Raw genomic sequence first — 26925 nt, forward strand, 5'->3', positions numbered from 1 at the left:
TGTGCGGCCCGCGTTCATAATTTCAATGCATTTGCATAATAACAGCAATCATAACTTGCTCTCTTCATGAAATATTGTCAGGGCACTTGGAAAACCTCGAAGTAGGTGGCAGTATGATATTAAATTAACCTTAGAGAAACAGAGCATGAGTGTATGGATTGGATTCAACTGACTTAAGATAGGGTCCAACAGCTGCCTCCATACAACAGTTCCATACAACAACGAGGATTTTATCACCTGAACTAACAGAGACACTGGATCGTAAAGTTAAGTTGAAGTTCTCCTTGCGTTAGTCAACTGTTGCCGCATTTCGAAAATGTAACAGGAAATACGCTCAAAACTAAATTCGGCTTTAAATACTGGCAACGGCATAGAGAAAAAACGGAACAGGTCACTTCAACGGGTGTCACAGTAACGGGTTAAATGTATTTCAGAATAAGCCACGTGTCGGATCCGTAACTCCCTTATTTTGGACTAACAGGAGTCATATATGAATATTTACGAGTACGTACCATGTGTTCAACAGCACCTACTACCATAGGCAACCCAACTTGCTCATGTTATTTCGGTTGCCAACCCTTCAGGCAATATGTGTTCTGAAGTACGTGTTACAGTTCTATGTCAATTGGCTCTGTGCGATTAAGGTGCATTTTTGTCTTTAAAGAAACTCACAGTATTCCTAAATTATTACGTTAAATATCTCATATCATTCCCATATCTGTTAATCCTTTAAATCACAGTCGTAACTATATGGACGACCGGCTTTAACATTTACAATAAATTTGCATTTCCTACACAATATCTTACTGGATTTCGTATGATACTCAGAAAAAAATCGATTCTTTCCGTACACAGATAAAATCGAATGATCTTTGTAACGGATACACGACGTTTCGTCTGAGTCAGGAGACAATTCGAAATTATAATAGACGCGGTAAGTAATGTTATTTCTCCCAACCCCCACCACCGCCACAAACAACAACAAATACAAGACACGTCTGTGTGTTCGTCCGCATATTTAAAATCGAGTAACCCTGATTGAATTATGATAAAATTTGGTATGGACATTATTACATTCCACCGCAGCAAAATTCGTAACTTATAATTTACTACAACTGTTAAAACATGGCGGATGAGCGAACCCGTGAGAGGGAAACGACACTAGCGCCAAATAATATTCGGTCCTGAAATTAAGTATGATAATATACCAAAAAAGTACATGAACTTTTGTAAAGGTACTTTCTGAGCAATGCCCATGGGAAAATTTCCAATGGTTTCAGTTTTACTACAATAAATCATAAAACCACTGGAGCTAGAAAAGCGGAATGTACGGAGGCCGATCATAAATATACTTAAAAATTAAGCATGAAATGATGACAAAGTACACATACAAACATGGCGGCGATAAGAAATCCAAGAAATTTAAATTACGACCTGTCCAAAACATATTATTTGTATCCATGCCCCAATAGCAGTAAATAACGCATTCTGTGACATACTTATAATCGTAAACAATAATACGAACTGACCCAAGCGGGATTCGACACTGTGAGGACGCCTTCATCCCATGCTGAATGAACCGTGTGCCCCTACACGTTACGTCCTGTTACAAAACCACAATTACTGCCCCTCACTTAAACAATAAATCTGACGACCGGATAGTTAGGTAGCTCCTTTACCCACCCGACCCAGTTCACCGCCGAAATTCATTGTCTTGACGAGACACGTCTTGTTAAGTGTGTGCAACATCTCTCTCTCTCTCTCTTCCTTGTTTCTACCGTACCGTTTTGAGAGTGAAGACAACTTTTCTTTTCCCAGTCCATTCATCTCGGCTTCATTCAACCCTCCAGCTGGAGCAGATGTCTCGCCCACATGTTTTTCCACCCCATTCGTTTCCCACAGTCTGAAAGCGGCACAAAAGCTTTGTGAACACAGACATAATCTGTCCCAGTTGCGAATTTTAATAACACCAAAAGTGGAAAACTATCTTCAAATAAACGGGAGAAAGGTTTACTTCTTGCTATTTTGTGTATGCCCTCTCTTTCTGATGCTATTTCAGGTTCTTAAGGCGACGAGGATGAAGACGGCCATCCTTTTGGATCTGTTCCATGTAGACTGGTAGATAGTGACCTACGTTTTCAGAGGTGCATCTGAACTTCGTTCAATGTCTACCAGAATAAACGGTGCTACATCCCAAATGACTGCCATCTTCTTTCAATGTTTTTCTTTTCCTAATGTGTTTTCTCTCTCCTCTAAGTAGATGACAGAACAATAAAAATATATCTTAGGGAAATGGGGTTGGGAGATGTGGAATGGACATACCCGGTTCAGGACAGGAACCGCCAGTGGGATGTTGTGGACGTGGCAATCAACCTTTGGGTTTCGTAAAAAGGTGGGAAATTCGATTAGCTGAGCGTACTATTCACGTAATTCCTTCTGGAGGAGACTGCTCCACGGAGTTTATTTAGTTGCCACTCCTTTTGTAGGGTTCTTTCTTTGGAGTATATAATACACGATTTTTTATACGTACTTTTTTTCAAATATTAAAATTTCTCAAATCGGGGTGCGTCTTACGTTTGATTGCGTCCAAGAATATATAGAGTATGTTTCTTTCCCTGGCTCAAGGGCGCGTATTACAATCGATAGCGTCTTAAAATCGAGCAAATGCAGTAATTATTTACCAAGAACATTCTTACCCAGTCCTTTGATGTTTAATTCTATAATCCAACATCCAGGAGCGTTAATCTTCAGATACTCGATGTTCGTTTTAACTGTCATTTTCACACACAATATTTATCACCGAGTGTTTTTCGAGCTACATGTTTCGGTCGCATGCGGCCATATTCAGTTTCGTTATATCTGCATGGCTACTACAATCATATTTCGGGTTCATGAGTCCACAACTGACTGCTGAGTCACAACACAACCCAAGATTCAACCGTGTGCTTCCACAAATACGAATAATAAAAATTAGTGTTACCGTTGCGCAAATCTAAAGTCATCAGTAATTAACTCTGATAAGGCAGGCCTACTGTCATAACGAATTCTTCCACAGCATTTATCCTTACAAATAGACAGCAACAATTTACACTGGCATTTATACTGTGCAGTTTCACATGACCGTCTCGTTCTCATCCTTCCCTCTCAACGCCCCGCGCTGTTATTCCATCCGACAACTTCATTCAGCTCGCTAAGACAAGGTCACTGGACAGCCCATCGAGATTAATCGATTGCAGCACACAATCTCCTACATACAGGTGCTTCTAATTATACACATTCGCTGTCCATGGTTTTATTTCTGTTATGAGCATCCGTATACAATCCACGGCCACATTTTAAAGCCAGGGAATGTGATACAGGTAAGATTAGTATCAAAAACTTCTGACGCCAGTTTTATATCAAAATGGCGTTTTCAATACACAGGAACACAATTCCCACGTGTAACGAGTCACCTGTAATTAAAACTGAGTGGATAGAACCACTGACGAGGGTCACCCTAATGCTGGAGGCAGCAATGACCTCTGAAACGCTGGTAAACTTCTACCATACTGCAGGACACTACAACCCCGAAGACAGCCATCTTCGTGAGAACCTCAAATCCTACTCAGTCTAGTAAAGTTGGGTCCAAGAGGTTTAATATAAAACGTTGCTATTTAGACTGAATCTACTGAATAAATATAACGTAGATAAAAACATTTGATAGTTTGTAGAATCTAGATAACTGAACTGCCACGGAGTACGTGCATGTTACCAAGGAAACAACATTAATATTTAATATTGTATCGGTCCACGTCTCCATAAATAAAGAAAGCCACATTTCAGTAAACTATTTACATGTATCTCGTGTGAAGTTTTAATCGGTTTTATCATCGACGAAACATGTTATAGGGCCTACAGAATCTATTACTTAAATTTTCACTGAAAAATTTTGTCCTTGCTGTTTATTTCTGAAGTACTGTATAGTTTATTTACTCTTTAAATAAGTAGCGTTTTACCTCTCTGAAAGACTCTGATAAATACAGCACCACTATTTGTTTGGCATAAGATTGCTTTATGAATTAAATGTGCAAACTAAATTACAGACAGACATCTTCTTGAGTTTTAATTGGTGAAGCACTCATATTTCGGGTTCTGACGGCAAGTACGAAGATGGCTGTCTTCCGGGATGTTATGGCATATATTCTGGTGAATAGACCGATGTTTCATAGGGGCGGAACATTCCAGAAGACGACCATCTTCATAGCGAGGCAGCGTTTAAGTTGTTCTGGAATATAACGACGTTACTGCCTAAATATACACGAGTCAATGCCCACTTCTTATAATAGACCTCTAAATATCGCCTTTTAGTCGATCTTTTCCACACTTAGGGCACATTCATCCTTGCATCATAGACTCGGCAGCAGCAAAGTCACACCGCGTGGATAGATATCAACGTTTTGGAGGGACATACTGCCTCCACCTTTAGACCTGAGACAGTACGATATTTTTTGTAAAATCATTTTCTTCGATTTCATCTTTCGTCTAGGTCTTTTGAACCACAGCATTTCACAAATTTCCAGGACATAAACTTAATATAGAGTATCCCAAAAAGATATATACACATATTCAGTTAATGAAATAAAGATCTTCCGCCATTTTGCGTATTAGAATCATGGGGAAAATATTGCTAAGCGTATACCACACAAAGTTGGCCTCGTAAACGCAACATACGGAGAACGATAACAAGGGTTAATATTCTATATCATAATGTGTATACATCTTTTGGAGACACACTGTATATTTGATCCTAGACCAGGTTTGAAAATAACAAGACCAGGGGACCCAACAGACTACGAATTTGTCCTCCTGTAACCTAAAGACGGAAGTAGAACCAATTTTCGAAACGTTGTGGATTTTTTTAAACACTTAGACGACAGATATCGTACAGTGCTAAAAGGCACGTTCACGTTTTTCTTCGTTAGTGGGTCATGGCAGAGGCCCGAAATGTTTCAATGCCTCATCCACGGAGAAGGTAATATTGTTTGTTTAAATGCCGGCACAGAAAAACGCTCATCAAGAATCGTTCGGAAGTATCGGTTAAACTTCAATTCCTCAGATTTATCGGAATCATGTTTAAATCATTTTGCCATTATCTGTCGTGGAGAACAGAGTTCACAGTTTCAGAATTGGCCCAGAGATAGCAAGGTCAAGCTTGCTGACTAGGTCTGCCATCTACACAGAGTTCAAGACATTAATAAGAACTGTTATTTATTTTGAAAAAATTTTCTATTCATTGTGAGACAACGAAATTTCACATCAAGAGTGTCTGGACAATGTATCCTATCCCATTTCATCATCTGCTCCGTAATATGGATCCTCCACTAAATATTAGGATGATTAGATGGAGGAGGATGAGTCGATTATACTATTCATTTCATCATTAATTTTCTCTGTTCCTTCTGTTTTCTGTCAGTTTTTCTTTCAAGTTCACAGTGTCGGCGACGTATTTGACGTACACTTCGGAATACATCAAAATTCGGGCGGTGAAACAAATAACAAATGCGACAATAACATACAAGGTCATTGTTTCCGATAATGTGATCCGTGGTCACTTTTGCGCCACAAAGATTACCTCACTTCCCACTGTTGCGTAATAATGTTTCAGAGTCATTGGGGTTGCCTAGTTCCAAGGAATGATGCGACGACAGACATACAGAAATGGGCGGGCATATAAGATGTTCTTCTCTCACGCTACGGCGTAAAGAACGACTAACAATTAGTGCGTCCTTTCTTGCAAGCCGTTCTGGACCCGGGTCGATTCCGCGATGACGGTCCGAAATCAGTGAGCTATAAGATTTCGCGGTCACTATGATCACATGGTTCTAAGTATTCCAGAACATAATTTGTCTTCCTAAACCAGACTGAGCCTAACGCCCTCGCAGAGACATGGGGACACAGAATGACTGACCTGAGATAAATTTATTTTCGTCACACCTTCTCGAATCCAACGGTAGCTGTGGCCCAAGCGTGAAGCCAACGCCTCACTTGCAGACAGTGCAGAGATTGAGCTTTAACAGCATTGGGTGGTAAAATTATTGCAAGCAGTAAGTAAAGAGAATGTCTAAGCGGTCGTGGCCTAATTTAGAGAACTATAATATTTCTTGTAACTGGTATAGCTGGTTCATCGACCCAAATCAAAATACGGGGCCTTCGAGTTCCGCAGTAATGCCAAACACTGCGCAACGACACTTCTTGAAGGAACACAAGAATTTGTTAAACCTATAAGGACAACCCGAAGGTTCAACACCGCAAACACCAAGGCCCACCTACTGGAAGAGCCAGTTCCATCCACCTGTCAACATACCTCCCAAAAATCCATGTTATTCTACCATCTAAAAAGTTGTCATTTTCCACAAGGTTTCACAAGACATCTGTGCATTCATAGCACCCCCCCCCCCCCCCCTACATGCTGGCATGTGGAATGTGACCACATGGCCAACCCTGTCGGAGTACGACCTGTGGCCCGCGAGTCTCAATGTAACAATTATGAGGAAGGTGACAGGCAGCAGGGATGTGAGGGGAGGGGGGCAGTTGTGTCTATGGGGTCGAGGTGTTGACTGGCGATTACGTCACACAGCTCTCGTACAAGAGAAGGGCACAAGCATATACTTACGGGGTCACAAGAGGTCAACAGCGGGCACGCACACTGGGTCGGCGCATGGCAACTGACAACACGCACATACAGATTGTCCCAAAAAGATGTGTGCACAGCGGCACGCTTGATGGCCGTCTGTCACCGCTGGTCATCTGTGCCACGAAGCGAACGGTGGCCATTTTGAACACCTACACTAGATTAGCTAATTCGCTAAGTGCCAATGTCGACGCACGTGTTGGTTTAGTTTATTAAAATGCATTTATTTCATTTACTGAATGTGTGTGTGTACATCGTTTTGGAACATTCTGTAACATCCTTAATATTCTGAAACCTCCCTACAACGTAATCCTAAGACAGAAAAGGCACAGTGGATTTATGGACGTCATAACCTATGCTATTAATAAGCAGTGCATGTTTTCCGTTTCCTTTCAGCTTCCATCCGTCTGTGTTTAATCTATTTCTTCCGTTCTTATTCTTTCATTTATTCATCTTCTCTTTTTGCTTTATTTATTCTTTTCTTGCCCTTATTATTCCACTCTTTCTTTCGTCATCTATCACCTGTCATGTACCTTTTTTGTAAAATTGTTTTTTTTCGCCTTTTGTCTTCATTAAACGAAAATAATTAATCCTACAACGCGACTGATTCACAAGAGAAAGATGTTTTCATAACGCGGATTCATCTTAGATATAACGCGATCGAAATAAAGCAAATGAAGGAATTCATAGAATAAAACCAGACCCGCAGACAAAAAAACTTATTATGCAAAAGTGATGCACTCAAATCAATAATGACTTAACTACTATAGAATACTAGAGCAGAGCGCTCCTTTCGGAGCTCCTCAGGGGGGTTGATCAAGTTTTTAAAACGCAACCAACCCCCCTTCGGGCAGGTTGGTTGCGTTTGAAAATTTTGGGTAAGAAACTAAACCAACCCCCCACGAATAGGGGGTTAAAATACTTGACCAACCCCCACAAAGGGGTTGCGTTTTAAAATCTTGAGTAAGAAACTAAACCCCTTCAGGGGGGTTGGTTGCGTTTTAAAATCTTGTGTAAGACACTAAACTAACCCCCTCTTCGAGGGGATTAGTTTAGTGTCTTACTCAAGTCATTTGGCAAGTCATTTGTTTACTCGGCATTGTTGTGTTGGTTGTTTGATGACGTCATTTTTTGACGACAACGACAAATCACAAATTTTTATAGTAGATTACATTCGTGATTGTGACTCCGAAATCTCTGTTCCTAACCCCTGAACTCCAACTGAAACAATGGTTTACATTACGCGACTTTTATTTTATTTTCCGGGAACGCAACTATTGAGTTATAGGACAAACGTAGGGGACCTTCCGATTTATAGTATGGCGTTGAAACCTCCTCTTATCTGCTGGACAAAATATTGTGTCGACGCTCCAACGTTTCGTTGCAACACGCAATTTTATTTTTCACTTCTTAAATTGTTGCTTCTCGCAATGTGTTCTGCCTACAGCACGGGTGGCTGGGGTTGAAATGCATTCGTGGTTGGTTTTTTTAATCGCCATGTTTATAATGCCTTTGATGACCGTAAAATGTCATTAATTTTTGTTTAACTCTACATAATTTTCTTCCCTTTATTCACATTCGAGAACGAAGCTGTGAATTGAAATTACTCTTAACTGTTTTTTTAAAATAATTAAGCAGTTTCAACTGTTTCTGCCTTTCTGCTAATATATTTTGTGACGCGTCTCTGTCTGATTTTGTATCTCGTGGAGTTATGGCAGCTTGTATTTTGGCCAGGAATTCAAAAGGTGGGTGTCTAATGCTATACTGTAAAACCGAAGCCAAATCAGAAGGCTTCAGTCGATTGGGTGGGTTCAAAAATTTGCACACAATGAGTCGATACACAAACAACATTTTTGTCAGAATATCTGTTGGAACAAGACCACTTGGAAGTCTTAGACAGTTAATATGAAAATATTAACACAGAACTCTGAAACCGATGGGAGGATGTTGACTTGTTTCATTTCGCTCAGGACAGGGTCAAGCCGTGGGCGCTTTCAAACAGAAATTTCATTCGCGTCCCCTCCCCAAAAAGCTGATAATTTTAATACTATCCTCGCATCTGCGTTTAAATCTCCCTATGAATCACTTCCCTTCGGCTTTTCCGACCAAAACTTCGTATGCATTTCTCATCTTCCCATCTTCACGATTTTATAACCCAGAAAAGTACAAATTACAAGTCCTCAACGTCGTGGTCGAGAGGTTAGCACTCCTGCTTCGTGTTCTGGAGGTCACGGGTTCAAAGTCTTGGCCCAGAACGCGGCTATCCTGATGGGTTTCGTGGTTTTCATCAGTCACTGCAGGCAGATGCCGGTTTAGTACCTTAAATTAAACTACGACTGCTTCCTTCCACATCCTTTCAAATTCATTATTCAGTCCATCTTCCCATTCGACGCTATATAAGTTGAGCTACTGAAAAACTGTCTTTAATAAATACAGCTGCTCGTTGTGCAATTCTTCGCACATTTCTGTTACTTCCTCCCTCTTAGGTTCAAATATAACCCCCAGCCAACCCTTCTCCAACATCACCTTACCAAGTTCTTATCTTAATGCAAGAAACAAAACTTCACATAGATACAAGATAAGAAACAATGTTTTAAATTCACGTTTATGGACACGAGACGGGAAGATGACTTGTTCCAAACTAAAGGCAGCAAAGATTCTCCGAATTTAATCTTTCCTCAGTTCACTCATGAATGTTAAGTTTAATCTGTTGCTGTGATTACATACTAACCTATTCTGTATGTAGTTTCAGTACGCCACTGGAAATCTGTGACGCAAACTAATACCAATGACAGAAACACCTTTCCGTGAAAAGCAAAGCAGAAGACAACTGGTTTCTGTAGTTTACGTAACTCCAATTTCAACTACTTCGAAAAAAAAGGGCTCGGTTATAATTTTCCTTATCTCGGCGGAGGGGAGTTCAACTTGCGTAAGCTCAAGGAAAGAAACATTTAAAAATATGCAAAAACATGGTTACCACTTTAACAAAGTAACTGAATTGTTTGATTCTACTCAAGAAATCTGGAAGGGGTAGGACAGAAGAAATGAGTACAGAATTATAATGGAAATTTAAAAAAAAATCGGTCGCTTTGAAGACCGATACAGGATGGATGTCAGAATATACTGAACGTGAGAGGATTTTGGAGCTAGTCTTCACCACTCCCGTGATCAAGACCAGATAGTTTTAAGGGGCTCATATGAGTGGTAATTTCCCCTCCTTTTATACGCCTACCTGATGACATAAACAGTTCCAGTTATCGAAAAGTTTTGTTTGAAAAAACCAAGACGATGGCTGATGTCCATAATACTGGCCATGTTAGAATATTTATCACGTCAATGATAAGAACGCCTCTGCCTTTCAAACGCTGACGGCCAAAAAAAAAAAAAAATCCCGGTGTAGCTCCCAGAGCTAAGAATAAGCAACTCTTTGATGCAGTCTCAAAAAGGAAAAGCCGCCATCGGCGATGACGAAATGCATCACAAACTCAGGGCGGGCATATGGACGCAACACACATTTCATGCTTCCAGTACCACAGGACGATTGTAAGGGCGACAGGCAAATGTTTTTTCAGCATTTTTGTTGTAGATATGTTATTATTTAACTCTTATTGGGAATTATAGTATTATAGCCTATAAAGATGTTAGGTCATTTGTAACAAAAATAGCAGGTAGAATAGACAAGCCTGTCTTAAGATAGGGTCCAGTGGCGTGTTCTTTTGAACACGGTAATGAGCCTTCGTGTTCTATAAAAGATGTCAAATTTCTTGCCTAAATGAGAGACTGTTAGCTTCTGAATGTAGGTTGTCTTCGACATACGAAAACAATAAATTACTTCCCGAAATTATCACTCCGCAAATACTAATCGTGTCAGTTTGAAGTTTCTATGTGACTGCAGCTCATCTGTAAGAATCAGCGTAATATAATTCGTTTCTCTGTTCTTCTTTGGAGACAGTCGCAATTAAACGTTGAAAAAAAAGTGTCCATCCGTCCGTCCATAAATAACAACACCTCGAGAACCGTCAGAAGTATTTTCATCCCCAAATTTTATACTGCAAAATGTTACTAAAAATTTGTCAACACATTTCAGTTTTTGCACAGAAGCAATAAGGGCCACTTTACCCGAACACTTAACGTGCGTCCTTGCGCGCGTGACCGCGGTGGGGAATCGCCAGCCAATTTCTCGACGTCGGTCAACCCTGGGGAATCCCCATGTTGTCGTTATCGTTACTGCCAGAGACGCCCCAGATGCTGCGCCAATACAAAGGTCATTGATACCTCTGACGTCTTAAGCGCTATTCCCAAAGTTAAAGCCTTGCGAACTTGCAAGAATTGTTACGTGTACACTTCCTAACTTCTTACTTTCTGGGTCCGTAATAGCCAAGTCAATGAATATGTGCGAAATACCACGCGATCGGAATTATACACTGTGAAGAACATAAAGACATAATTTTAGCTTATTTGTAACCAACAATATGATCTTCTGGGTCGTCGCGCCGTGTATTATGTTTGAATATCAAGGATTCGGAAAACATACTGCCTCCATCTTCAAAGCTACATGGCGCCACAACCCAGAAGACCACACACTAAACTCACACGATCGTGGATACTTCAAACCGTGCATTTATTTTTAAAACTTTTAAAATGGACAAATAACTTTCAGAATAAAGTGACTTTGTATTGCAAACCGGAAATGCACCTTAAGAATAGTGTATTTGTGGGCCTATATCATCAGGCCTTTTAAAGTGCAAATACAGAATATTATGCAAACGTTGATTATAATATGGCTGCGTTCAATGAAGATGGATGAACATTAAAAAAGCGTACAAGCATTAATAAATATGACGAAGGCGATGATGATGGTGGTGGTAATAATAATATTGTTAATTTTCTATTTAAACGGGGTTTATCTGCTTGCAACAAGGATACCTTAACTTTTTATGATAAAATGTAGGAATCATTAAAATAAAATACATTTTACTCACCGAACTTCCATAGACATTAGACAGCTACAAAATCCATGCACCTGAAACCAAAGGAATTACAGTTAATAAAGAACTTCACAAATTAATCTGTAACAGTATATGACGTCATGATCACATCAAGACCTAAGAGCATAACACAATGATTCTTTTCCCGTTATTTAATGACGTTTTACCCACTGCAGATATATGTAAGGGTCCCAATAAAATAAGACTGAGGTTTTCTGAACAGGTCTCAAAGTCAAAGAACGAAACGCCTTCATAAGACAAGGCAGAAGAAAAACATGCACAAACATTTCCCAGGGTGTACGCAGACACTCTTATCGCTCAGCTAGGACTATACAAAAGCAGCGGCGACTAAGTGGAGGGAGTAGGTGGGATCCCTCGATCAAGCTCTTTGAAGCAGGTCTTGCGAAGGAGCGATCTTTAGTCCATTCTCCTTTTTGAGAAACCTCTAACTACATTTGCAGTGTCAAACAAAACCCTAGTCCTAACGCCATCCGACATGTAAGCTCACGTCAGGCTTATCGGTACTCCTAATTCTTTTACTTATTTAGGGTTGTAAACTCGACGTTTGTGGACGTCGATGCAAACAGTGAATACCACAGAGATTCATGGCGGTAGCCATGGTGATGAAAGATTTCCCCGTGCAAATGTATAAACCCCCTACAACTTCTTTAAAGATAAGTAGAATACTTGTTTCTGTGTCCAGTGGAGTAACATCTGAAACATGGCCGTGACGTAATTCAGGGGTTTGTTTAGTCGCCGGCTTTAACAGCGGATGACAAAGGCCAGGTTTCCATCTCGACTACTCCGGTTTTCCACTAGCAAAACCAATGGATCGTCTAGGGGATGGGAATAGTGTCTGTCGGCGGCCGAGTTCAACAGAGATATAGGTTCACACCCATCGTAACATAAAACAGTTAAAACATGCAAAGTTCATAAATTGCGATGTGTACTGTGCTCCTTGGGCTGCCTCAGAAGGAAATCTTCATCTCACAAGCGAGAAACATTTAAACGCAGAGATACAGGAAATTTGAGCAGAAAAGCAGAGACAGTAGACAAAACAAAGAATTAGAAATAAAAGAAAATTAAACCTGAAAATGTAAACTGCTCAGTCACTATGTACTGTATGCATAATGAATTTTTGACTTGCTCATTTTAATCATTAATAGGCCTAAATAAAAATTTAATTTGGAGATTTCAATGCAAAAGTAGAGAGAGAAAATATTTTAAACCCATCAAATGGGATTAGAGTTTACACAGAATTAGTAATGGTATTAGAATTAGAATGGTAAACATTGCCACGTAAAAAACATACTTGTCAATAGTTAAAATGTTCTCACATCGCAAAATTCATAAATCTGCTACTACGTCTCCTGACGGAAAGACAACACAGTCAGGTTGATAAAATCTTGGTAGACAGAAGACGGCAAGAAGGCATACTTCATGTTCTATCTCGTAGAGAAGTTAATTGTGAAACTGACCGCCATTTTTGGTAGCTGCAAGACGTAGGGAAATGCTACCAGAAGTAAACGAACAGCACAATAGTTTGATGAGCTGAGAGTTTGCCTCGAGAAGCTTAACGATGCACAAGCAGAAGAACAATATCGAGTTAAATACCAAACAGGTTTGTAATTTTGGAAAACTTGGATGCCAATGTGGACATCAAATACTTGGGAACGAAGGTAACAAATCAAAATTACATTCACTGGGAAATTAAGAGCAGACTAAATTCGGGGAGTGATTTTTATTACGCAGTTCGCCATCCTCTGCCTCCCATCTGCTATCTGAACAAATAAAGATTAATCCCATTATACACTACATAATACATCTCAGTGCAGCAGGGTTCTTTAGAAACTGATGGTCACTCAGCTCGTAAATACATTCCTGGGGCATCAATTCAGTCCACATCCTCACACAGTTTCCTCCATACTCATTGTAACGTTACCTTCCATCTACTCTTTGGTCTTCCAAGGTGTCGCTTCTCCTAGTTTTACAACTCGTACGTATCTCACATCCGCCATACATGCTACATTCCCAGTCCATCGCATTCTCCTTGATTTAACTCGAAAGGAACTTGGTGAAGTGGCAAGTTTTCATGTTCCTGTTTACGTAATTTTCACCAGTTGTATGTTACTTCTCTCTTAGGTTCAAATAGTGCCCATGTGGTTTAAATATATCGTCTAGGGGCCCAAAAATGAATAAACAGGTGCAGTCAACACACTAGAAGTTGCGTATACTTCACTAGTTACAAGGGAACTGGGAAGATTCTTCCCACTGTGATACAGGCCTGTCCTGGACAAGTTTCGCTGATAACATTCAAACTTCTCCCCTTGCCGGGCTCAGCACTTTGAAGATAATACACAAATTTCAGAGATGATAAGAAGAAAAGTCTTTCTTTCAGCTACCAACGAGATACCACGCGAGGCTGCTTGTTTCCCATGCACCTCCCCGCGTTCCTCGTATCTTTCCCAGAATTAGGTAGTCACAAAAAAGAATGAATTTCAAAGAATAGAAGGAGATCGCACATCAGTCTGGTGGTTCCCATGGGAACCGCTCGCGGTGACCTTCACAAGGCTTCAACCCCATTCAAAGTAGAGCAGAGAGAAGAATGGACCCTCACCGACAACTTTCCCACAGACCCAGGTGGCAGCACCTTACACCAACCACCGATTCAACATTCGCGTTCAATCCCATTGGGTCTTAAGACCTTGCTCAACTCTAATTCATCCCAAGTTCACTGACAGTAGCGCTGCTTCGCGTTCGGGGGTCCTCCGGATCAAATCTCCGCTCGACGATCGACTATACTCTCAGTATTTACAATCAAATCTTACGTTAGTGCCTTAAAGCAAGAGACGACTGGTTCCTTCCCAATGCATCATTAGGCCTTAGTAGTGTATTGGTTAAGAGGGCCTAGACCTATAATTGCCCAAGAATACGTATTTTCAAAGTATTCCTGGTTTTAATAGACACTTAAAATAGGACAAAATAAATGACTAGTTAATATAGTACACATTGTGAAATAATTGCATACAAAATTTTGATTGAAAAATATCAGGTAATGGTATAATTTCTGAGAGGCAAGGGGAACAGCGGAGGATAATATTAATATGGATAACACACAAATAGGTTATGAAGTTTGTAAAGTACACTCAACTCACTCAGATTTCAAAGATGGGTGGGATTTTCTGTTTCATGGACTAAATCAACTGGTCAGCTGAAGACTGTCTTCTGGGATGTAAAGCCGAGTGGACTTATAGGTGTGTAGCAACGTTTCGGAGAAACATGCCGTTCCATCTTCAGGGTTAGAAGCAGACAGTATGAATCTTTGAAACGTTGGTATGTGTTTAAACGTCCACACGCGTTACATTCCAGAATCATCAACATCTTCATTGCCATGGGAACCTCAAATCTCACACCGTCACTCCGTTTTTTTAGAATGAGAGATCAAATTTATATCCTGTAAAACATTCTAGTTTTGTGTAAGTTGTTATAATCTTCTGGTTTTCAACAGAGACTGGGATAGATCCTGAACTGAAAAATGGTAAAAATCAATATTATACTTGAGTCACCGCACAAGAATCAGCCAGTAGGTCCTCCGGGAGACCCGGTTTTACGTGTTACATCAGCGACAGAAATAATTTTAGCAGCAAGGTCTTCCACAAGAACAGATTTCATATAATCCCATTATTATATAAATTACTTTCAGATTTCTAAGCTAGAACAATGGAACTTCAAGTAATTAATTATGGAGAAAGAAAAAGTAGAGAGTCGGGTGACCTCGGTGGTCGAACGCCGGACCTCACGAATGAAAACCGCGTGGACAAACAGGCAAGTATTTCCATGCAATTTCCTCATGACCACAACGGAAACATACAACTGCAATTCTGATAATAAGATTAAAGTTGGTTGGTCATATGAAGCAAATCATAAAAAAGAAAATATACTCTGCCAATGTACATCTCTAATGTACACTACTCATATATAAAATATTACCAGCTCAAGCAAACAACTAGATGCATACCATCGTCAGCTCTGCTTGAGTCCAAAGACACTGAGAACAGACATGAACCTACTGGAAGCGACTGACCTTGTCAATGTACGAACCTACGCCTGAATTTTCCTGCAGAAACTGAGAAAACCACGGAAGGTCCCGAACACAAAGCAGGAATAATATAGCCGCTACACTGTGACGCTCGGCTACTTACGTCAGCAGTCGTCCTGTCGAAACACAAACAGCGTAAACAACCTAACTTCTATCGAAGAAAGCTAAGCAGAGCGGGGTATAACATGAAGGCGTATAGGGGGCGTTGGCGTTGAGATAAGACATTGAAGATTGCTGTCTTCTGGGTTGTTGTGCCATGTAGTCTGGTAGATGTTTACCGACGTTTCAGAGGTCCTTGCTGCCTCCATCACGAGGGCGATACGGCGCAACAACTCAGAAGACAACCATGTTCATTGTTCTGTTTGTATATTTAGTCCATATGGTATCGTATAATTTAAATTGTTAAAAATGTGAACAGTTCATTCTAGCTGTTTAAATATTGGGGGGGGGGGGGGGATTTCTTACACTGATCTTGTAGAACAGTAAATTCAGACCAAAAGATTTAAATATCTCCTACTTCAAGTCAGAAATGCGCAATTCTGAACTGACCAGTTTTTTCTCGAAGGGCCCTCTCGCGTCGAAATAAACGCTGACGAGTGAAAAGCAATCATTTACTGTCTCGGGATCCATACAACTAGGAATTTTAGCGATATGAAATTCCGTCACTAACGACATCGTATTTTCCGTTTCTCACGTTCATTTTGTGCAGGTGTGAACCGCGCTTCCAGTATCAGGATAACTGCTGCCAAGCTTCTTTAAATTTTAAATACCTCCTCGCATTATAATCTGAACTTCTCCACTAGAGTGACGGGAGAGGGGGAGTCATTTAACCATTCGCCTCGACATTTAAATTCACTGTATTTTTACACAGATGCCCCAAAAATATGTATAAGCATTAGGTTAATATTCCGTATTATAATGTATATATACATTTTTTATGACATCATATATTTATTTACTTTATTCATTTATGTGCACTCATTCAATCGTCTGTCTGTGTTCGCCTTTATCCATGTCTTTAGTTTCCTCTTTCATCCATTTTCCATTTAACTGTATTTCTTTTCGTGATAAATTTTGGAAAAACAACAACATTTTCAGAGACTCCTCAAAATCAAATAATAAAATATTCAAAACTAAATTTGTACTTATTGTTATGTATGGATGTGAAACCTGGTATCTAATATTTAGGGGGGAAACACAGATTGTGTTTAAAAACAGGGTTCTGATGATAATATCTATACCGAAGAGTGATGAAGTTACCGGAGGCTGGGGGAAAATGCATAATGTCCTTTTCACCGAATATTAGTCCTATTATAAATATAAAATCAAGAAGGACGAGATGAATATGATGAAAAATGCGTATAAAATTTTGATTGGAAAGCCTAAAGGGAAGAAACCACTTGAAAACCGTAAGCGTAGATGTAAGGATAATATTAAAATGCATCTTAGGGAAATAAGTTTGGAGGGTGTAATATGTTTCCCTGACTCAGAATAGGGACCGATGGCGGACTTCGTAAACACGGCAATTAACGACCATATTTCATAAAAAGCGAGGAATTTCGTGACTAGCTAAGAGTTGGCTATTACTAACTTCCTTAAGAGTGACTCTGCTCAATGAATCCAGTCATAAAAATATGACTACCAGTGTAAAAATGTCATTAAGCGCACAGAAATGCTATTAGACGTATACAAGAGTGATTACTCATAGAGACCTATACAGTTCAGACATGAACTTGAGGCTCAAGTAGGGTGGTACTAAATATTTTCCATCGATCTCATTTCTGATGTAATTCGTGGTCTCAGGGACCTTTAGCCTGGCACCGTCGAAGGGTAGTTCACAGAGAATGCATTCAATTAACAATGACCAGTGACAAAGTTGATCAAATATCTTCCATCTGACCAGAACACGCAGTAACCTCACGCCACGCTCATCTAGAAATTTATTAAAACCCGCCAGTTACTTAAAAAATTATCAGCGAAACGCGCACAGACAATCTGACGTATGACCTAAAGGGATTGATGAATGTGTCTGCACCAAATTTTTATTTTTACGCGTTATAACAGACAAGTACTGGCGTTAAAGTAGCCCAGACTCAACTTTGTCAGCACAGTTTCGTATTCAATTCGCCCAGGACTTAAACTCGTTCACATACTCAAAAAATTAAATAGCGACAAGTCTACAGCGTTTCCTGATAATGTTTCTTCACGAATAGTTTTTGTCTCTTATTTACCTCAGGATCTTAAACGATTACTGGAAGAAATGCACTGCGCACGGAAAGCCTTTAAGCACGCAGTTGTGGGTAAAAACATCAAAAGGAAAGCAAGATTACATTCACGAAGATGTTAGAAACATGAATCACTCATAAATGTGATAATGGAGGCAGCATGTACCTCTGAAACGTCGGTAAACTTCAAGCAGACTACATCAAATACCAATCTAAGAGCCGGGAAATTTTCTGACCAGCTGAGCTATTACTAGCTTCTCAAATACTCCCTCACATGGAGTCAGGCAAATGGGTTCAGTTTAATAAATATGATTCTTATTAATTTGTTTACTAGGGATTTGATGTTGCAATTCCCAACAAAGACAGATTTTTACGTCTAATTCAGGTTCCGTTTTAGGCAGGACGTGCCAGTTCGGCAGAGTGTACATGGACTGAAGCGGAAGTGGGCCGTGGGAACCTTCCTGTCGACCCCTCTAACATAGCGGCCTTCAGCAACTGCGATCCCAATGTGGGAAACGGTCCGTCATCCTGCGACAAACGTCTGGATGAAGACAGTTCTCTAACCACTAACAGAGGACGCTGAGTTCTTCCGTATAAGGAAAAGGGTTCGTTTCCTGCACATACGGAACGTAAATGAACTCACCTTCCTGGCTTCTACGTGTTTAATAAGGACAAGTCCCATTTCCTATAGCTCCCGCAGGGTCACCAATGATACGGCGACTGGCAGAGGATGCTGACAGAAAACTTGAATGGGATCCGAACTACGGTTGGGGGCCTGGTATACCTCATAAAAATGTCTTGTTTCTTAAGGAATGAGAAATAGGGGAAGCAACACTGCACACGACTGTTTTTGAAAAAGGGACCTTCTGTGTGGAGGCCAGTGCCTCACCACTTCCGGTAAAGTTTGCCTCCTGCTTAAGTATTACGAGGGTATGTATAACGGTGCCTTTTTTTAATTTTATTTTTATTTTATTTAGTGTTCTGTCTGACGACAGGTCCATATGAACAGGATCCTTCGATCCTTTTCTCGGACTGGGACCTGTCCATATACGTTCTTGTCAGATGATCCAGAAGTGGTTTGCCATTGCCTTCTTCTGTGTGTGAATGGAGTAATTGTTGGGATGCCACGGAGAAACCGGGGAAGCCCCCGGAGGAAAACTCCGTGTTGCCTAGACCACGGCCTTGCCCAACACAAGTTATAAATTCGGGCACCGCCGGGAATCGAACCCGAGACCCCAGGATTACAAGGCCAGCGTTCTAACCGCTAGACCACCGTGGCACAACGGTGCCTACACCGACATTAGTCTGGGAAAACCGCTAAAAAAATCTCAGCACAGACGGTCACCTACCTTGGTTCGAACCGGATAGATCCGTCTGTGCGTTACCGTTCTCCACTCATTCGATACGGCGTATAGAGGGCGTAGAAGTAGAATCTGACTTCGAAACACCTTTCTATAACTTGGCACGAGATCCCGGTGAGTTGCCAGCTTCGCGTTCCAGCCACTTCACCCCGAGTCCTGGAGCTAGTCTGAAACTACAGAATCACTGTGCTGTCGCAGACAACGAAGACGGATCATTTGTTCAGATGCCATTGAACGTACATTGGAGAGAAACCGACGAACTGCCCTTTTAGACAGCATCTGATTTAGTAAACTAACCCAGAATAAAGGCAAAAGAAGAAAAGGAATTTGGGGGAGGGGCTGCGGTTTCCTGGCTTTGTTTATGAAAATAAAGGAAGAACGAAAGTCGTAAAAGGAATAAAATAAATAAAGGAACGGGAAAGTAAAGAACAAGACGGAAAGAAGGGAAATGAATGATTTAAAGAAGAAATATTTACGATGGCCAACAGCGACTTTCAACGCGAGTCGGACGTGGACCGCGAGTCTCCTGTTGGCGTAAGCCACAAGATTGAAGCAAAAAACAAAATTGATTCATTCATAACAATAAGTTGGACAGGACTACATTACAGAACTCGTTTTCAGGGGAAGAAAACAAGTCTTGCCGGCTGAAATATTTCAGGAATCTGAAATAAATTTCCAAGTGGAAACTAAGCATGTCACCACATCTACGGAATTTGGTTGATATTTAGAGTTTTTTAAAGGGTGTGGTGGTGTTAAACTTCGGGTTATTATTTTTATTTTTTATTTAGTGTTCTGTCTGACGACAGGTCCATACGAACAGGATCCTTCCATCCTTTTCTCGGACTGGGACCTGTTCATATACGTTCTTGGCAGATGATCCAGAAGTGGTTTGCCATTGCCTTCTTCTGTGTGTGAATGGAGTAATTGTTGGGATGCCACGGAGAAACCGGGGAAGCCCCCGGAGGAAAACTCCGAGTTGCCTAGACCACGGCCTTGCCCAACACAAGTTATAAATTCGGGCACCGCCGGGAATCGAATCCGAGACCCCAGGATTACAAGGCCAGCGTTCTAACCGCTAGACCACCGTGGCTATAAAAAAACTTCGGGTTACACAAACAAAAATCAACGAAAATCAGCTGGTTAACCCTTTGAAGCCGAAGCTCGTCTTCATAATATTTACAAATCCAGACCGTACCGCGAAGAAAACACTTCACTTAACCATTAGAAGTCGAATCAGGCGGTACCACATAAGATTTAACAAAAGAACACCCCGGTCAAAGCCTTAACCACGCAGTGCTGACACCCCATTTCTGATATCGACAATTAAAACTAAAATATATTTAAATACCTACTAATCGTGAATGTCCGTTACAACGTATTTTTCGCTGTTATAACTATTGAGTCGTGAGGTAAAGTTCTCAAATTAGAACCACGACATTGGGGAGTGGATGTATAACTCCAAACATTCTTAACATAGGCACTAGATGAAAGCGAGATGTCAGTTTCAAGCCTCGGCAGCTTTAAACCCGGGTAAATAAGCCCCAATGGATAGGATTCTGGTCTGCACGTCGTGGCAAAGAGAAAAATTGAATCCCGGACCTCCAGCCCGAAGCCTTGCCACACTTACAGATCTAACAAACGGATCGCTGTGTTATAATTATATAAATACATTAATAGTTTGAAAATCTTTATTATTTACTTACTATTTGAATCTGATAATATGGCGCCGTGAGAAAAATCTAGAATTTAACGTTTATTGAAACAGCAGTTACAAATACGTAAATTCAACCGCTGTATCACACTGCAGTGCGTGATAATGTCACTTGGAACATGCACCAAAACAAAATTAAATATCTTTGTTGTGTTTGCTAACAAAATGTATTTTTATGTAGTAGATGGGGGTCTCTCGCCCTGACGAATGAGCATAGTAAAGTAAAGCTGACCCACTATACGCATTGTAGTACAAACCGAGACTCTGTAAGCCACCACTGAAGAGAATGCCGACAAATTTTATCCACACAGAACATACTGTCACTTCCCTTGAGATCCATCGTATCCTATTATCATCTGGGTCTTACAGCTAGCCACTTTCCTACAGCTTCACCACAGAAATTATAAGCCCATTTCTTGTTCCGCAGTTCGAGGCTACATTTTCAGTCCACCGCAACCCCGTCGGGCAGTCTTCCCTAAAAATATTACGATGTGCTCTAAAAATAACGAAGTTCCTGACACCCACATTGTTCAGCAATGGTAGGCTTATCTTTGGTACACAATTAGCTTAAACAAGATTTACGGGCTTAAATTCTGTCCGATTTACATTCAGACCAAACTTCCTCCTGTAGTCCAATAGACTTTCTGTGCCAATGTCCAGAACCCTAATTAACGTCACAGAGTACAGTCCACCTTCATAAACTAACAGTCGCTCAGCTGGTCGGGAAATATCCTGCCTTTATAAAACCCAAGATACAGGGCCTACCATGTGAGATTTCAGGTCCTCATGGCACCGAGTATGAAGATGACTATCTTTGGAATGTTGCGTCGTGTAGTGTGGTGGAAACTGATCGACGTTTCAGAGGTGCTGATTGACTTCATCCTCAATTTGATTCTCCCTCATGACTACACGGCGCAACATCACAGAAGACATTCATCTTCAGGATCTACCGTGTATTCAGATGAGTGTAAAACGCTCCCCTATCCAGATTCTGCGCTACGTGTTAATTTGCTGTCGGAAACATTTAAGGGACTGAGGGGGCACAGCCATCATGAACGCGCATTCTGTCGACAAACTAGAAGCCCGAAACATGATATCGCTGTTGCAACCAGGAAATGTTTCCGTGCAGATTTCCTGCGTCTCTTTCCGAAGGTCGAAGGCAAAGCGCAACTCCAGCTGATTCATTCACATAAGGTAATTATGAGATGGACCTGACCTGACCTAACCCAACATCCGGGCCACGTTCGCATGAAGCTCATAAAATTAAAGCACAATGGAAATGTAGTTGTCAGTATGTTCGACCACCATCCGAATCTCCGAAACTTGTGAAAGAATTAACGTTTTTTAAAGACCTACAATAAACATTGTAGGTAGGATTTAATTTGATTCGGTGTCGATCAAATGTACATCCCAAGTCATACGAAGCCATTATAGCCTGCCAAAATGATTACCTACTTTGTCATAATGGCTATCTATTTTACCAAGAAACACATGGTACAAATATATTACATCACATAAAATATATAAGCCTGTCCAGTACAGACGAAAAACATTAGCTCATTCGAAACATTTTGAAATCGGTAAAATTGACGAAAATTAATTTCATAGTATGTACTCTACAAAGTTGTAGGCTCTCTGATCTGTAGTGTGGCGACTCAAGCCTCATAACAATACATTCGTATGTACAATAACCAAATATAAATGTAAATTAGTTAGGTCTATGAAAGTCACAAAGAACAGTGTAATAAACTACGTGGGGTCGAGAGACATAAGAAAAGCACACAGAACCTCGAACGGAAATCTGAAATGAAGAGACCACACAACAAATCTAAGACATAAATGGATAAGTCTTGTAGAAGGGGGTTCACTCAGGACAGGGTCCAGTTGAGAACTGTCGTGAACACTGTAATTAATCTACGGGCTCCATTAATTAGTAGCTTGTAAAGCAGGGTCCATGCTTCGTGCTGTGATTGAGTCAGGTAGATTTATGAGCATACCCGGAATACCGACTAAATATTTCACGCATTTCTGATTAACCACATGTCCCGCCAATCTAATTTAATCACCCAAATCATATTGTGTAAACCTAAAGCTGTCCCGCTACATGCAAGGATGGCGCTTGGTTATATAGCTCCAACTTGTTCTTGACCTGGGCGTTATATGGGGTGAGTGGTCAGCGTCACGTCTCCAAATTATATTATGTGACATGTAGACACTGACAAAGAAAACAGAAATGATGCTGGGCGCACTTGAAAGGAATATTTTGAGAAGAATCTTTTGACCAGTACAGGAAGACTCAAAGTGGAGGATATGTTACAATCATGAGCTATATTGACTATATAAAAGTGATGATATAGTAACTCACATTAAACTGAGAAGGTTGGAATGGGCTGGACATGTCTACAGGATGGAAGAGTACAGGATACCCAAAAAATATTGGAAGGAACAATATATGGGAGAAGGCCAGTGGGAAGACCTAAAGGTAGATGGCTGGATGCAGTGACGACTGACTCCAGAAATCTCCTTGGAACAGCAGCTTGGAGAAGGATAGCGTTGGATAGAGAGGATTGGAGGAAGAAGATAGAGGAGGCTAGGGCTCGATTTTGGGCTGTTACGCCATGGTAGTAGTAGTAGATATTATTAAGCTCCTCATTATGCAACTTATCCATTATTTGCAACTTTATTTATTATTCTTCATCCTCTTCACCGCTTTGTTCGCAGACACCCACAATGTGTTATTCCTTCACTGTGACAGTGGGTCAGGTTTGTAAAATGACTACCCAGGAGATGAACTACCGATGTTCTATTCTCCGTAGGCACAGAGGTGTACTTTTCCTTAACACGCCCTGATCAATCAACTCTGGGACTCTTCCGCGGAGGACATAATCAGTTGGAGTGTTAGACTGACTCTTCAATCTCGCTCAGATATCTGATTCGCGTGGGTCACATCCATGACTTTTATGCTCCACCGTGGACGAAATTCAACACGACCGAGGCAAGAAAGAGTCTGCTGTGGTGGAAATGTCACTATCAAAGCTATGTCACCTTAAAGTCTGAGGTGTTCGTTGTAAGATCTGTGAGCAGACTACGAACCAATCGATCCGACTTCGCTCTCTTGCATCCAGCGCACAATTCCAGGAAAGTGATGATGCTTAATGTTCCATATTTAAAACTGCGAAACGCTGGACGTGGCTTACTGTGTCATCCAGAAGTAGCGAGGCGATGCAAGAATGTATGAGGCTCGTACTGGGTGGCACTTGGTTTGCGAGGTGTTGGAAGCAGAGCTTCCTAAATCAGGCAGCGACGTAAATAGAGGTGTAAGTGAAAGGAAGAAAAATGAAACACAGACAGAAAGAGAAAGTGTGGAAAAAGGGTAAGGGAGAAAAAATTAAGAACGTATATAAAAATAAATAAAGCTCAAAAGATGGCCTCCTACCATTGACACACAAAATCACCAATCCTTTACGAAACTAATCTATTTAAGAGTTTATTAATCGTTTAATTTTGACTTCTCTATCTGTCGCCCTACATAGGCCTAGAATATAAATTAGAGACATAGACTTGTATGGGAGATAAAAATTAAAACATCTTTGTTGGGACGTGTGGGCTAAATCCATCTGGATCAGAATAAGAATCAGTGTCGGGCTCTTGTGAACATGGTAATGAGCCTTCGGCTTACATAACATTCGGGGAATTTACTGACCACCTGAGTCACTATCAGCTATTTGAGAAAGACTCTGTTCAATGCAGACAGAAACGAACTAACTAACTAACATGGAGTGTCACAGTGTTGTGCTTCCCGTCGAGGACATTTCAGTTCCCGAATTTATTACGGTCTGGAAATTCCTCAAGGCAAAACACCGACACATCGTAAAGTAAGTCTGACACGTGTCCCAGTCCTTTCATAAAACAACCCGTAATGGTGCGATACGTAACCTACTGAATGTTTCAACCGAACGAGAAGTATTCAGTGAGAAATTTCAGGTTTTCAAGGCGGCGAGTATAAAGTTGGATGTCTTCTGGATTGTCGCGCCGTGTAGTCTGGTATAAAGTTTTCATGGGAGATGGTCCTGATGATGGAAGCAGGAAAGACCTCTGAAACGTTGGTAAATTTCTACTAAACTACACGGGGCAGCAACCCAGAAGACAGCCATCTTCAAGATTCATTCAATTTGAGGCCATGACATAGCCCATGCACAGACGTTGCAATTAAACTGTTTCACCAATAACACCCGAAGCGGGTTTACAGTAATTCGAATTCGCATTAAATTTTCCCTGAAAAACGAGTATAAACAAATGCAAACGGTAATGTACGAAAGAGTAGTTTATGATGAAACCAAGGAAACAGAATTTTAAACTTGTGAAATCTAAGTAATAGGACTGATAAAATCAAGGTTTTTTTAAAATTTAATTACTTAAAACTATTAATTAAATCCTACAATACGTTACTAATTTCTTGGTTTGTATTTGCTCTCCAAAATACACAGATTATTTACGCAAAATTAAAGTTAAGTGTAAAACAATCATATGATGTAAAATAAAGATGTATTGGGGGGGGGGGGATGTGAGGCTCCACACATTCTTAACCTTCGCAGTAGATAAGGAATTTTTACCCCAGAGAAAAGGAGCCGATGGTACGCATTGGAAATGAGGCTAACGAGCCCTAGAGGCATCTTGGAGGTGATGGGGAAGAAAGATCCCTGAACTTGCCGGGTTTGCACCCTGCTTGTTCACTAAAAAAAGGGCTTAGTTACACTTTCTTGTGCCGTGACTTGTAGCATTTCTAATACAAACTGTATAATTACAATGGGCAGAAAGATAACTTTTTTAAAATATTGAAATGAAGAATAGCGATGGAAAATAAGATGCTTAAATATGTATGTACGTATGGTCCAAGGATGTTTGTGCCATACTTACAATCCAAGGCGCAGACAAATTGTATATTATTCACGAATGATGATTAGAAGTTCACGTTAGCTTCAGTGCTGGGAGGAAGATGTAAACTATTTCACTGCGCCTGCGCCAACATATCACATAAAACAGTAAGTAATAATGACGCATTGTCCTACAGGATTATTTTCGGCTCACAACAGAAGGCGAGAAGGCGCGTGTTCAATTTATGTAACAAAGTTGTTCGACCACTTTTCGTACTTTTTTCTGTCTCAAAATGTGAACATTCCTCGAACTAAATTATCAAACTCACAAATTCTCACTGAATTGAGAAAGAAAGGACGATTTGCTTATAAACCTATTCAGTGTTGTTTATCGTGGGTGTGAAACTTGGTCTCTCACATCAAATGGAAAAAGACACGTAGAAACGGAAGGGTGTTTGAAAACGATGCAAAACACCTAATTTACACCTAATAGGAGATAACATAAAGACGACGAGGACGCATATAAAGAAGGTTTATAACTTGTACTCTTTATCAAATATTGTTACACTTTCTAAATTGAATGCTTGAGATAAAAGGTGCAATGCAGAACGCACAAGGAATATCACAAATTCATAGAAATTTACCGTTAATAAACAAGACAGATGCGATACCTAGCAGCAGATATGAGGAAAGAACATTGATGTTTGTAAAATCTTCTCGGGCAATCAGCCGCGTTAGCTGGTTACCGTAGTAAACCGACGTTTCGGGAACAAACTGTCCCCATCTTCAGGGTTCTGATGTGACTGGATCCTCGGAAGTCGCCTGTGTAACTGCCTGCTCGGGACCAGTGCACATGTCCGGACCTAGGCCCAAGGAGCTAGGGAGCGGAGTCAAGCGCTCGGTTTGTTCCCGAAACGTCGGTTTACTACGGTAACCAGCTAACGCGGCTGATTGTCCGAGAAGATTTTATTGATGGAGTAAGTTCTTTCGAAACGCT

General features: G+C 40.7%; 1 long non-coding RNA gene across 2 annotated transcripts in view; it reads right to left on the reverse strand.

Moving 5' to 3' along the window:
* The window catches only part of LOC110837340 (uncharacterized), an 87807-nt gene that overhangs the window by 24672 nt on the left and 36210 nt on the right, over positions 1-26925 (reverse strand). For both annotated transcript variants that reach the window (XR_015537406.1, XR_015537407.1), the window contains exon 2: positions 11653-11693. This is a non-coding gene — a long non-coding RNA (uncharacterized LOC110837340). The remainder of the gene's footprint in view (positions 1-11652; positions 11694-26925) is intronic.

Source organism: Zootermopsis nevadensis, unplaced genomic scaffold, assembly GCF_977971745.1.
Source record: "Zootermopsis nevadensis isolate Lab colony 2312 unplaced genomic scaffold, Znev_1.0 Znev_ptg000028l, whole genome shotgun sequence".
Lineage (NCBI taxonomy): Eukaryota > Metazoa > Arthropoda > Insecta > Blattodea > Termopsidae > Zootermopsis > Zootermopsis nevadensis.